General features: G+C 50.0%; 1 protein-coding gene across 2 annotated transcripts in view; it reads right to left on the minus strand.

Moving 5' to 3' along the window:
• PPARGC1B (PPARG coactivator 1 beta) overlaps positions 1 to 14,354 on the minus strand; it is a 112,400-nt gene that overhangs the window by 33,760 nt on the left and 64,286 nt on the right. The window lies entirely within an intron of this gene.

The following is a 14,354-nucleotide window of genomic DNA, read 5'->3' on the forward strand; positions in this document are numbered from 1 at the left end:
AATGTTAATAATGAAACAAAACCCAGTAATAATAATGGCCGACATTATTGAGGGATGACGATGTTCTGGAGAAATACTCATTTATGTTCTCAGGGATTTTATCAGACTATGTGTAAAGTCTAAAATGCAGAAGACCACCTGTCCGTGGACATAGGTAAATAAAACCATAATCACTGTAGCGTGGAATACCACGGTGCATCTAAAAAGAATGAGGCAGAGGTATATGCTCCCCAAGACATGTCAAGTGGAAATAAATTGTAGAATGTAGCATGTAGAATATTATCCCACGCATGTTAAGAGAAAAATCCAACTATGCAACTCTCTGTGTGTGATAATACGTAGCAAACATACAGGAAAAGGTCTACAAGGCTATAAATCCACCTGCCCGCGGTGGACGGGGTTGGGGGGAGGCCCAGAGGACTATGGTGGCAGCCCTGACTGACCCAGCCTATCTCAAAGCGTGGTCCCAAGACTGGCAGGGTCAACACCACCTGGGAACGTGTTAGAGATGATGCAGATTCTCAGGCCTAACTCCAAGCCAACTCATCAGAAGGCAACGGCTTTCTGACCCTGGTCTCGCACTTTGAACAACCACCCGTAGAAGGGCTGCCCTGCAGATTGACAAACAGCCCGAGCTGGGAGGCTGACCCAGAAATGGCATACACCACAGGCCTTGGGGGCTGGTAGACTTGAATCATAATCCCCATGTGCCAGCTGTGAAACCTGGGGCACAGCTCTTCTCCTCTCTGAAGCTCAACTACCTCGTCTGTAGAATGGGACAAAACCTGCCTCACAGATTTAAGATTAAGCAAGGCAATGCTACAGCCTGGCTTGGGAGACGCTCCATGAATGGTAGTAACAGTACTAATAAAAGTAAGAAATAATAATAATAATAAAAACAACAGTGTTTCATGGCAGTCAGAGAGCGTAGACCTATCTTCGAGAACAAGAAAAGGCCTATGTAACGCTTAAAAGAAATAGGTTTTGCACAGGCCTTTTCCTTAATTGTTCCCACTTACTAAGCCTCATAAATTATGAACAAATGTATATTATTAGCTCAACTTGACACAGGAAAAAGGCTTTTATCCGAATTTGGGTCAAATGTCTTAATTGGTGTTTTGCGAGAACTCTGTATCCATGGGCACCACCAGCGCCAGGTTCTCTCAAGTGGCTGGTCCGCTGCTCTCAGACCAGACACCAGGGTGCTCTGCGGAGCCTCCGTCTCCAGGGCCATCCCTGGGATCGCTGCAGGCCCCTCCCAACATCCTACTACTACTACTGGCCACCACCACTCAGTTGCCCTGGCTGCAGGAAACACTTGGGTGGACTCTCAGCCACCTCCGGGGGCTTCCTTCCCCTCTTTGTCCCATCAGACTGTGGGGATGCAGCTAGATGGTCTGTTTCCAGTTTTTGGCTATTGTGAACAAAGTCTGCAATATGTGTGTACACATCTTCGTGTGGACATGCACCTTTAGCCCCTTGGGTAAATGGAATGGCACTGCTGGGTCACAGAGTCAGCATATGTGACTTTTTAAAAACTACAAAACCATTCTCCAAAACTGTTGTGCCATAGTACATGCTCACCGGCTGTGCTGAGAGTGCCAACTGTTCCACACCCTGCCCAGTGCTTAGTGGTGTCAGTCATTTTAATTTTAGCCCTGCTGGTGAGTGTGCTCCCGCATTTATTAAATGCGACGATGAGCCGGGCCCCGAGATATGTAAGACAGTTTATTCCTTCACGAGTTGGCATCTTAGGAGGGGAAAAACACATAAATACTTCCTTATGGGTGGTGGTGGTGCTCTGAAGGAAACAGGCCAGGTGTGCTGAGCGAGGGTAACAGAGGGAAGGGAAGTCTCTGATAGTGGGGGCTCAGGAAACACTTCCTGGAAGAGCTGACTCTGAGTTGAGACTTGAAGGAGTCAGGCAGTGGAAGATGTGGGGAGGAATGTTCTAGGCAGAGGGCCTGGCAAGGCCAAGACCCAAGCGTGGGCCAAGGCTAGAGCATAAAGCACTGACCAGAGGTCAGTGAGGCTGCAGCTTGGGGAGCGAGGGGGAGATGGGGGAAGATGCCTCCAGAGAGGCAGGTGGAAGCCGGATCAGGGAGGGATTGCAAGGGATTTGGGTTTTACTCCAAGTGTGATGGGGGTGGGGCCAGCGCAGAGGCACAGGCAGATAGGTTAGGCAGGTCGAGCATCCAGGAGAGGGACAGGTGGCGGGCTATGAGATCCCACTCTGCTGCAGTGAGGGCCAGAGCAGACTCATGAGTGCTGGGCAGCTGGGGTCCCCCCGGTCAGCAAAGCCCCCAGCAATGAGCTCTCTGGGAGCTCTTTCTATGTCCCCGATCCCTCTCATCCCAGGAACTCAGCAAAGCCACATTTGTAGGACCTGCTTCTTGAGGCTTAGAAACCACTTTAAAATCAGAGTCTCAGAATCCCAGACTGGCCAGGAATTGGCAGCCCTGAGAGGTTGTCCAGGAGAGTCACTGCAGACAATCTGGGAGTCAGAGGCCCCTTCAGGAACCAGACAAGAGCTGGGTAGCCTTTATGTTGCCCATAAAACATGTCTGAGCAACGCATGCATGTGCGAGAAATGTATATATAACTTCCAGGCCTTCTCACAAAGCTTCAGAATTCCTGGCCTGCTTGGTCTCCCTCCTTCACTTCACAGGAAGGGAAACCGAGGCCCAGGGAGACTAATGGATTTGCTCGGGGTCATCCAGTGAGTGTCCTTCCCATCCAAACCATGCCGCCTCCTTTACCAACCCATTAAATGGCCGTGACTACTGCACTTATAGATTATCCACAGCAGCACAACATACTCAAAGTGTACCTAGGACATAAAAATAAAGAAACCTCAGCTTCGCGGCCTTGTCGATTAGGGCTGAGGCCACTCTCTGGCTAAAAACCATTAAGTACTGCATTAATAGTAATTTCTCTGGCCTCCTCCATATTTAGAGAGGCTTTTTGAAGGGGTGCCTTGGGTGACCCAGTTCTCTTTGAAAGGTCTGACTTGAGGCCTTGCTCCATCCCGGGCTCTTCTGCAGGCCCCCTAGCGGAGCTGGAGGGCACAACACAGGACTCACAGCCATGGTCCTCAACAAACGCTTGCTTACCAAAAGCCAGGGCCTTGCTTACCAAAAGCCAGGGCCGCACTACATGCCTTAGAAGTGTCCTCTCATCCGATTCTTAAAGCAACCCTGCAGGGCAGATATCACTGTCCCCATGTTATTCATCAGGGAACTTGGAGATCCAGGCCCTCAGATCAGCCTGCCAGGGCTGCCGTCAAAAAGCACCACAGGCCAAGAGCTTAAACAACAGGAATGTTTTATTTTCCAGGTCTGGAAGCTAGAAGTCTGAGCTCAAGCGGTTGGCAGGGGTGGCTCCTTCTGAGGCCACTCTTGTTGGCTTGTGGATGGCCTTCTCCCTATATGCCTTCCCATCGTCTTGCCTCTGTGGGTGCCTGTCTTTCCTCTTTTGATAAGGAGACTAGCCATACTGGATTAGGGTCCTTGCTAATGACCTCACTTAAACCTGCTGACCTCTGTAAAGACCCTATCTCCAAATCAGGTCATTTTCTGAGGTGCTGGGGGTTAGGTGCTGTGTGGTTAGGGCTCAAACCTATCTTCTTTCAGAAGACACAACTCAACCCACAGTACCCAGGGTCCCAGAACAGGGAAGCAGAGATTAAAAGCCAAGTCTTTTTGCTCCCTGCAAAGCTTATGCCATTGCCTGGCATCTGCTTCTGAAAGTGGACAGGAGCATTCAAGACCTTTATATTCCCATTTACAGGTGGGAAGGCGGGGGGTTTTCAGACAAGGGCTGAGAAAGATCCAAGTCACATGGCAAGTTCAGGGACAGGTCTGGGACCACAAACACTGTGCTGTATACTGGACTCATGCAGATGCCCAGCCATCTCTGGTCCCCACCAATGGTCTGCTTACACCCATGCCATGGGATGTCCCTCTGGTTGCTGAGCCTTCTATACCCATTCTTCCAGCAGCATCAAATCCCTGATCTGAAAAGGCTGCGGCTGCCCTAAGCCAGGGAGATAAATGGCCCTAGCAGTGGATTAATGGTGTTTTGTACAGATTCACATAAGTGGCTTCATTGGAAGCCTGTGTATCTTGTTGGAAATCGATTCTCTGCTTAAGAAAGAATGCATCTTCAGGAAAAACTGGTGGCTCCACTTTCCTGACTGCAATCAGCAAATTGTCAAGCTTAGTCCTTGGCCTAGAGCACACTGTCAGAGTCACTGAGTGGTAGGAAGCAGGAGGGGGAAGAAGGGAGGCTGCAGTGACAGAGCCTGGATTCTGGGGCTGTGCATACTCACTATGCGTCCTTTACCACGTGTGCACTTCACAGTCACCTGTCCTCCCAGTTCTCACCGTCCCTCTCTAGAAAAGAGAACATCAAAGGGACAGACCCCTCTTGCTCAAGCATTCGATGCAATTCTGTACTAATCTAGTTTCTGAAATCCATATAGGCTTTCAGTAAATATCTAGGTAGAACCTGGCACTTAATAAATAAGTGAATGAATGAATGAACTTACCAAGGGGAAGACAAAGGTGGAGCGAGAAGGACTGTCATGAAATGGAAAGAGGCCTACACAAAGGTCTGGGCCCCAGCTTTGCTGTTTAATGCTAACCTTTTGAGGTCAGGACATAACTTTGGCCACCTGGTTACTACTGACGAAATGGAGAAAATAAAAAGAATCCTACCTCATAGCATTCACACAAAGGTAAAGCAATATAGGATGTGTGCCTAGCATGCATTGGACACCCCATGAATGGAATGATACAGAACCTACAGTTGACTTTCAAGTGACATTCACAGCTATGGTCTCATTGGTACCCTCCCAAGATGCAGGAAGAGGTCGATGGTCAGCATCTCCACTTGACTGATGGAAAAATGGGGCTCTCAGAGGGTCAATGCTTAAACATGTCTTCTGACCCATCCCCTCAGTACTAAACCTTACTGGCTCTTCCAACCCTGTGTTCCTTCAACCTCCACCAGCCCCCAATCCCACTGTTTTCATCACTCATGGTTTTTGTTGAAGACATAACCTTTCCCTGACAGCCAGACTACACTGGCTCTTTCCAGGCCTGCCTGGGATGGTGAGGAGCAGAGCCCCTACCCAGGCCTGACAGACCTCTTGACCACCATCTTGGTTACTCTATGCATAGGATGGTACTTAGGGTGGCACCCTACTGCCAGCTCAGAGCCTCCTCCACTGATAAGAAGTTGCATTTGATGGTCTGAGGCATGTTTCCCCTTTTAAATTGCAATCAGGAATGCCCAGACCAGCCACGCCATCTGCTAGGGTGGCAGGTACCTAGCAGTGGGGTCACCTTTCCCACCTTCCTAACCATGGTGGACACCACTAACTGAACACAACTATACTTCCTGCTGAGCCCCAAGCCTGCTCAACATGGAGCCTCAGGAGCCACTACTGATCAGACAGAACTAGCCTGGTCTAGACCTATGACTCTGTACCTGTACTTGCCTTCCAAGAAGGAAATAAGGTAAATGTTCGTAAAGTCCCTGCAAAGCATTTCATTTTACAGATGTTTTCTTCTCCTCCCACCTCTGTGATTTGGCTGGCCTCCCACCCATTCCTCCTCCTAACGGTGGCAGCCTGCTGATTTTTCTTGGGGAAGCTGCTTCTCCGTGCCAACCAGACGGTCCAGGTAAACACAGTCTGGCTAATTAAAAATGCCTCATCCAGCGACCACAACAAGTACTTCACCTGGTTCAGGGATGGCTCAGAGTGAACACCAAGACTTTGCTGAGGCACGTAGACAAAGGGGCTCAGCTGGTTGAATTTAATTCTGGAGAGGCTGGCAGCCATCTTTGCCACTACCTGGGAAGAGAGCCTGCCTCAGAATGAAGTCGGCCCGCAGGATGCAGAGCCAAGAAGGAGAGAGAGAGAGAGACCTGATAAAATCATTTAAACACTTGGGTCCAGCTGTGCCTGAAGTCAGTCTGTTCTTTTTACTTCACAGTTACACGAGTGAATAAGTTCTCTTTCCAGATTACATGCCAGTTGGAGTTTGTCACCTATCAATGAGAAAGTTGTGACTAACTCATCTCTCTTATATCAAAAAAAAAAAAAAAAAAAAAAAAAAAAGAAAGGAAGAAAGAAAGAAAAGAAAAGAAAAGAAAAATCTAATCTTCCCACTGTCTTCCAAATGAGTACAAAACTCCTAAAGAGGCTTCTAGGAGCACAGTGAGAAGAGTAACTGAGCTTAGTCCATACAGAAATACTTATAGCATCCCCTGAAACAGGACCTAGGAACCACAGACACAAAGTTAAATTCCAGAAAAGATAAGTAGATAATTGAGGGGTTCTGATCCCAGCCTAAAAGAACAAACACCCAGAGCTTAGATAAACCAGGCCATTGAAAGGCTCTCCCACCAAAACACTCAAAGCTAAGCACCTCAGCTCCTCAACATGAGGCCCTTTCCACGTGGAAGCATCAGGCCCCAGGCCTGTCGAGAACAACTCAGTGATGCTCAGCCCTTTTCAGCAGCACCCAAGGCCCCAGCCACACAACTGCCCATTCAGGGCTTTAGTGTCAAGGCAACCCAAGAGAAGGTCATCAGGTCTGGTGAGTGAGTCCCCCAGCTCAAAGAGCAAAAACTGTTTCCAGTACTCCAAACTGGGCTACTCCAAGCTGGCCAGACTCTGCTAACCAGGAAGGATGACCAGTTTCCAGCGACCTTGTGAAGGCAGCTCTGCACGGTAGGCAGGGCAATAGGATGGAGCTCCCCTAACCAGCTGCCCACGTTCACCAACACTGTCCATCTCCTCCTGTGACAACAGTGTTCGCTGATGCCCACAGTGCTCCCGAGCTGTAGGGAGGACTCCCTAAGGCCACTCCCACTGGCTGGATTGCTTGTTTATACTGGGGGTCAGCTGTGCTTCTTCCCAAACCCGCTTGTTACTATAAATTCTTGATCCAGTGGAATGAATCCCCAATCTGGAAACGGGAGCCCTGGTGCAGCTGTGGGTGTGGCCTATGCAGGAGATGAGCTGGGATTTCGGCGCTGGCACCACAGACAGCTCTAGAGCAAAAGCCTGGAAATAATGTACATGTCACATGGCTTCATTATTATATTTCACAATTTTGCGCTTTCACTGACTTTTCTTAAGAATTGCCCTCTCTAGCCCCTACCATGCCCTGCCACCCCCAGCTACTATTCCCCACTCCCATCAGATAAGATGCCTATTGTACATGGTCTGTGGCCTGCACAGCACAGGAAATAAATCCTTACGATGGACTACAAACACAGCACAGTATGGGCGCGGGTGGTGCTGGAAGACAGTAGAGAGACTTCTAGAGACTCATCTCTTATTTTGAAGATAAGGAAACTGAGGCAGAAAGTCTCCTGAGGTGGGTGTTATCTTACACAGCCATCTCCTTTCTTCCTCCATGTTGCCTTCAAACAGCCCCTCATCCAACAGAGATCTGCAAAGTCTTTTGGAGCTGTGCCCAGGCAGGGTTACCTGGGGTGGAGCAGCTCTCGGATGCCCTGGCAGGTGGCTGTGCGGGGCCCAGGTGCCCCTCCCTTGGCAGCTAAGCCCTGGCCCCACGGTGTCCCCACTGGCACCTGTCAGAGCAGCCTTACAGAAGGCACAGGCTGCCCCCGGCCCAGGAAGGTGGTGTGTATTGCATTTTTTATTTTAAAACAGGAAAAGGCTGGAGTATGTCCTGCCACTTGAGTGAACGAGGCAGCGAGCGAAGGTGTTTTGGGGACAGTGTGATCCACGCATTGTGCCTGCCTGCAATTGCAGTCCATTTTATACACTTGAGTTCAAGGGCTCTTGAATTCAAAGAGTGGTAGGAAAAGTGCTTGGTAAATTGCAAAGCGTGTACAGGTATCTGTTGTTAATATTTGCAGGGGCAGAGCTGGCCCTGACTCGTCACTTACTAGTTGCAGGGCATCACCTAGCCTCTTGGCATCTCCTGAGACCAGCCTCCCCCAGGGAACTGTTGTAAGGCTTGAGTTTCCAGCCTGGGGCCTCTGTGCTGCCACTCCCTCCACCTGGAGGGCTGCCTCCTCCTCCTCCTCCTCCTCCTCCTCCTCCTCCTCCTCCCTCTTGCATCTCCAAGGGGCTGGTCGCTTCTTAGCATCCCTGTGGCAGATGCAGGGCTTCTCCCAGATGGGCCTTCCTGACCACTGCACCCCGCAGCAGCTGCCCATCTCCCCTCTTATTGTAAGGTCACCCTGCTGCCATGCCCTCCATTACCACTTTCTGATCCCTGACATCCCTTCCTCTCCTTTTCTTTTTCCAGAATTAAAAAAAAAAAAAAAAAAAATCATGGTAAAATACACATAACATAAAATTTACCATTTTAGCCATTTTTAGTGTACAGTTCAGAGGCACTGAGTCTATTCACCCTGTTGTGAATAGACTGCCGCCACCAGCCCCCTCTAGAGCTCATCCCCAGTTTCCATGTACCCACCTCGGCGCTGTCACCTCCCCTAACTACTAGCTCTGTACCAGCAGGACCTATGCGCCCCTAGTACTAAGCAGATACTCAGCACCTAGTAGGTGCTCAATAAGCAAAATCAGATAAATGTGGACATGCCTCATAAATTGTGCATGAAAGTAAAAAGACAGCATGGAGATTTTCCCCATATAGCCCCAAAATGAGGCTGATGTGCCTGGTAGCCTCCGTGACCAGATCACGATTTCAAGTTTAATCCATCTCTGTGGAGGCAAAAACCACCAAGAGCTCCTTTGCTTTCCTGGTTCCAGGCCCCTCTGCGAGGTCAAGAATGAAGATATCCGATCACACAAACCACCTGACATGAACACTCACCATTTCAACACATCAGCTGTACCCAGAGCAACATTTTATCAGTCGCTGAAGGGCAAGCACAAAAATAGACTGCAGAGAGCAATGCCACTCTCAGCAGTGGTTGAGAGGCTTTGGCATATGGTGACCTGAGGCCTGGGGACCTGGGAGGTGGGTCCTCTGTGACACTGGGACACCGAAATTGGAAGGGGGAATCAAAGCCAGGGTTGGGATGAAGTGAGGGAGGCACCTCCCCTTTGGGCACCCAAAAACTTCATTAATCAAGACAGATTGTTCCTAATGCAACACTCCGAAAAAAACATTAGTGCAAAACCCCCACATTGAGCAAAATATCAAAATTCTATATAAAGACAGGCCAGGAGTACTGATTTTTCATTTTGCTTCAGGCACCTCTGTGACTCCTCTGTATGGCACTCTTACTGCTCCTGCCTTTATTTAAAGATTTGGTTTTTGTTCTGCATGGCTATGTACGTGCCAACTAATTATTTTTAAACATTGCATTAAAATATGATTTCTCTTGATTACTGACTTTTTGGCATCTCCTCTAGTTTTGTACCTGAGCCGTGTGTCTCCTTGGCCTCACCCTAATGCCAGTCTGGACGAGACGGTGAGTTACTGTATGTACAGAAGACTGGAGGGATCCCAGTCATGTCCAAGATCACGTCACTCTGGTCTCCATTTCCACATCTCTCCAAAGGGATCCATAACCCTCTGGTGGCTGTGGGATTATCCCAGGCCTGTCCAGTGTGGTGTTTTAGATGGAAACGTGTTTTGGGAAAACTGAAGTGCTGTCTGCGTGCAAGGAACTGTTATGAAACTTTTATCAAAGGTAGTGAATGGTCCAACCGAGTGGGAAGCAGCATTCAGCACCATGGTGAGCTGCAAAACATTTGCCCTATTTAAAAGGAGTGAAGTTTGCTAAATGAGTACATCTTGCTTAAAGAAGAGAAAGAGATTAGGGGCACCTGGGTGGTACAGTCAGTTAAGCATTGGACTCTTGATTTCAGCTCAGGTCATGATCTCAGGGGTGTGAGATTGAGCCCCAAGTAGGGCATGGAGTCTGCTTGGGACGCTCCCTCTTCCTCTGCCCCTCTCCCTACTCATGCCCTCTTTGTCTCTGTCTCTCTCAAATAATTTTTAAAACTTTAAAAAAAAAAAAAAACAAAGGAAAGAAAGTGATTAGAGCAGATCGAGGTTCTCCCTGCAACCAGGACCTCCCCTCCTGTCTTGATCCCTTTCCTGAATGGGAAGAAAGACAGAGGGTTTCAGCGGGCCCTGGGAAATCTGCCCACTCCACACTGCGGAAAGGGGCGACTGCCGACATTCTAATCAAGTTGTGGCAATCCTGAACTGGCTGGGCCTCTCTCTCATCATCAGTTTGTGCAGTTTCCTCAAAATCTGAATTTCCTTGGGGTGATGGAAGGAGGTGGTCCTAAGCATGTGCCAGCCATCTTCATATGTGAGATGGCTTTGGGATGACAGGAAATTTCTGGAAATAGGTGACAGTGATATTTGTTTGACATTGTAAATGGGCCAAACGCCACTGAACTGGACCCTTTAAAAAATGCTCAGTTTTATGTTATGTATACTTTACTACAACAAAATAAAAATAAATATTAAAAAGTGCCAGAGACCCTAAAAAAAAGAAAAAGTAGCCAGCACACTCTGTCTAGAGGTATCCTCTGGGGTCCTACAGTGTCCGTGTTCTTTGGTTCTATTTATGTGTCTCTTGCCCCAGCTGCCAGGAGAGTCTCAGAGAGCTGGGCCAAGGCTCAGCCGAGAAGCCCTTTTGCCTGTTAGCACCGTTATAAATAACCCAGAAGGAGGCAGAAAGGGGGTCCTGGCAGGGGGGTGAAGGTCAGGCAGCCCCTCTGTGGCATTTGAGGAAATGTCACACTCCACAGGCCAGCAAGGTGCCAGCTCACATCTCCAGACCGGTGTTGCCCAGCGCTGACTGCAACTCTGCCCTCATGCCAGGGAGCCTGGGCAGCACTCCCACCAGGAAGGGCAGCGGCGCTAAGGAGCTGGGCCGGGACGCTGGGTGGGTGGAGGGGTAGTGGGTAGCTGAGGATCCTCCCCCCGCCCCCCGCCCCAGCCTCGCAGGAAGAAGCCGAACTCAGCTCCCTCAAGAACCCAGGCCAGGTCTCAGCCACCAGCACACCAGCCTCAGCTTGTCAGCCAACACACACGGCCGCGGAGGGAGAGATGACTCAGCAACGCTCACGCCGCAACTGCCCCTGCTGCGCTGCTGCACAGCGTGGGAGCCGGGAGGGGCCTCGCAGCCCATCTGGCCCTGTGGTTCCCACGCTGGGCTCCCTGGGGAACCCCCAGCATCTCTCTCCCACAGCCCACCAGGGCCCTGGGCTTTGAAGTGGGAGAGATTAGGAGGGAGTTAATTAATTAGTTTTTTCCATTTTTATTAACTAAAAACCATACAGCGGCAACCCAGCATACTCCTATTGAACCTAAGTGATTCAACATTATGAGCTTGGCAAAACACATCATGCACATAAGAAGCCAAATTCCTATTTCTTTCTTACAGATTAGAAATACGGTGACATTATACTCTGCACATGAATTCTAGATTTCCCCATACCCACACACTCGTACATACTTATTATACACACACACACTATTTCACAGGCAACTGAAGGGTTTTCGGAGGTTAATTTGTACCCTTAGACTAAAAGCCGCTTCCCAGGTAGGTGGTATCCATCACTAAGAGCACCTGAGTGGTAGGTGAGAGCCCTGCGAAGGCCGTACTTCCCCATTCTGCAGATGACAAAGTAAGGCTTGGGGAGGTAACAGGACTTTGCTAAGCAGAAATATGAATCCAGACTCAGGTACCAAACTCTTGGCTGCTACACCCTCCTGTCCCTACTCAGGTCGACTACAGCTGTCAATAACACTATTGGGGCAGGGGAGGGGGCTCTTTTCCTTGCTCTGTGCAAGTTGATCTACTAGACCTTGAAATAATGGGGAGGGGGAAACATTCTCAAAGCCCTGCTAGTACCTTTGAGATTCTTTATGGGTTCAGGAAGTCTAGGTCCCAGGCTGCTGGTGTAGACCAGCAGAGGAGGGATCCAAGGCCCCATCCGAGAGAGCAGGGGCTCTCCCACCATCAACCAGGGAGCAGGGAGCAGAGCTAAGACTAGGGCTAGTCACTCACTTCCCTATTTAAAAGCCTTCCCTGACTCCTCACTGCCATGGACAAAAACCCAAAGTCCTCACCAGGTTATGAGGCTCAGTATGGCCTAGCCTGCGCCCCCCACCCCCAACCATCTCCTGGACCTTCCCACATGCCCCACGCCACAGCCATAGTGGCCGCCTTCTCCCTGGAACAAAGCCCTCTTAGCTTGGGCTTTCCACCTGGGACACTTCCCCAGGTCGCTGGCCACGTTGCCAACATTCAGTCTCAGTGAGAGGGGACTTTCCTGACACCCAACCCACTGGGCCACAGGGAATGTTATCCACAGCACAAACTCAGGGGGGCATCTGTCTCTCCTGTAGAATGGACGCTACACAAGGGCGAAGGACTGGGCTTGGCCCCCTATTGAATCCCAGTGCCTGGAACGGTGTCTGACACAGAGTAGGTACTCACTAAAACTCGGTGGGATGGGAGGAGGGGGTGGTAATAGGGACAGAGCCCCCATTTCCCAGGGCAGTTTTGGTATCTAAGCTTCATATTACTGTGATCCCTGCAAAGTCTCGCTCACACTCATCCCTGCCTTTACTGGGGGTGGGGAGGGGGTGGTTTCCTTCCATATCCATTTATTCCCTTATGGAAATTCCTGCCTTTTCTTTTCCAGTGGGTCAGATGATGAGAAACCCAGACCCATGGACTCCCAGATAAAGCTGGTGGGAAACAGATTCTCTTTGGCCCCAGCAGGCCCTCCCTGGTCATGTGGTCAGTGAGGGCCAGAGGAGGAAGGAGGCCAAGAAGGCCTACTTAGCAGGCCCCCTGTCCCCCATGTCCCCCATGCCTGAGGCACTGGCTCCTTCCAGTCACAGGTGGACCTGCCTTGTGTAGAAGTGTGTTAAATGGGAACAGAAAATGGATTTGCATCCAGACAAATCCCACATTTCCATTCCCTTCTTCTGCATCCCATGAGAGGGTGCCACGGGCTTCCGGGCCAGGATAGAGCTTCCTTAGTAAACACTAACAGTGGAGTTAACAGGTGCCTAAACTATGAAAGGGAAACCACCTCACAGTGTTTGATTATCGCTGAAGCCTTATGGGAAATAGGCAGGAAGTGGGAAGCTCTCAAATACAGGACAGCGAGACCTCTCGGGGAACAGAGTTCCTGCCATCCCCGCATGTAAGCGCCATCTGAAGCACCTGCTTTTCTCTGCCATGTGAAGTCTCCCTCACCCAGCTGGGACCGGAGGTCTCAGGGCTCATATGAATCCTTCAGGCTGTAAACTAGACATTCTCCCATCTGATTGTCACAACAAAGCAAAGGTGAAGCCATGTTTCCCTTTCCCTGGGGGAAGCTAAAATTCAGAGAGAACTAATTTGCCTTCAATCACATAGAAAGCTAAAGAAAGGAGCAGGATTCACAACCCCAAGACGGCAGACTCCTAGTTGAAGCAGTAACAGACAACACTGATTGGGGGTCAGAACCCTGAATTCTCTGCACTACTGGTGTCTAATCTTGAATGAGTCCTTCTACTTCTCTGAGCCTCAGTTTCCCTATATTCCAACACAAGCCAGCACTGGAGACCATACTACTTCTCTGAGCCTCAGTTTCCCTATATTCCAACACAAGCCAGCACTGGAGACCATACATAGTCAACTGGGGCTTTGGGATGTGCAGGCTCACCCCATGATGTGCCACGCATGGTGGGAAAGCCCCTGATGCCCCTTCCGTATCGCACGGAGTGGTGGCCACTGAGGGATGGAGCTCGCGGTGGCCTGGGTCTGCACGGGAGTCATGGGAGGGCATGTGGGAAGATCTGCAAGCTCCTCACTATGCTATTCAAAGTGTGGCCCACGGGCCTACAGCATCGGCTTCATCTGGAGCCTATGAAATTCTGCAGGCTCTCATGGTGAATCCCAGACCTCCTGAATCAGAATCTGCATTTAAACAAGAACCCCAGATGATTCATATGCACTTTTAAGTTTGGGATGCAAACATTTTAAAATGAGGCCTCAGGTTGTAGCATGTGATCCTGGGTTCGGCACTTCAGGCCTTGGAGCCCCAGCATCCCCTGTCTGCAGAGGACAGATAATGACGCACACCCCTCCAGGGACGGCTGTGAGGGTTACGTAAGACCGTGCCTGCTAGAGCCTTGCCCGGTGCCCCGCAGGTAACAGCAGCCCAAACCGCTGCTTCCTCTCCTTCCTGGAAGGCCTCTCCTTCCTTTCTGAGTCCTGCCTGCGCATGTGGGAGGCAAAGCAAAGACCCCCATGGGGCAGTAACAGATGGGGACAGGGTGAGAGCAGAGGGAAAGGAAGACAGAAGAGGAAATAAAGAAGCAAAAGAAGCAAACAAAAAACAAGCAGCAGAGACATCTGAATCCCCAAGA

Source organism: Vulpes vulpes, chromosome 4 (assembly GCF_048418805.1).
Source record: "Vulpes vulpes isolate BD-2025 chromosome 4, VulVul3, whole genome shotgun sequence".
Classification (NCBI taxonomy): Eukaryota; Metazoa; Chordata; class Mammalia; order Carnivora; family Canidae; genus Vulpes; species Vulpes vulpes.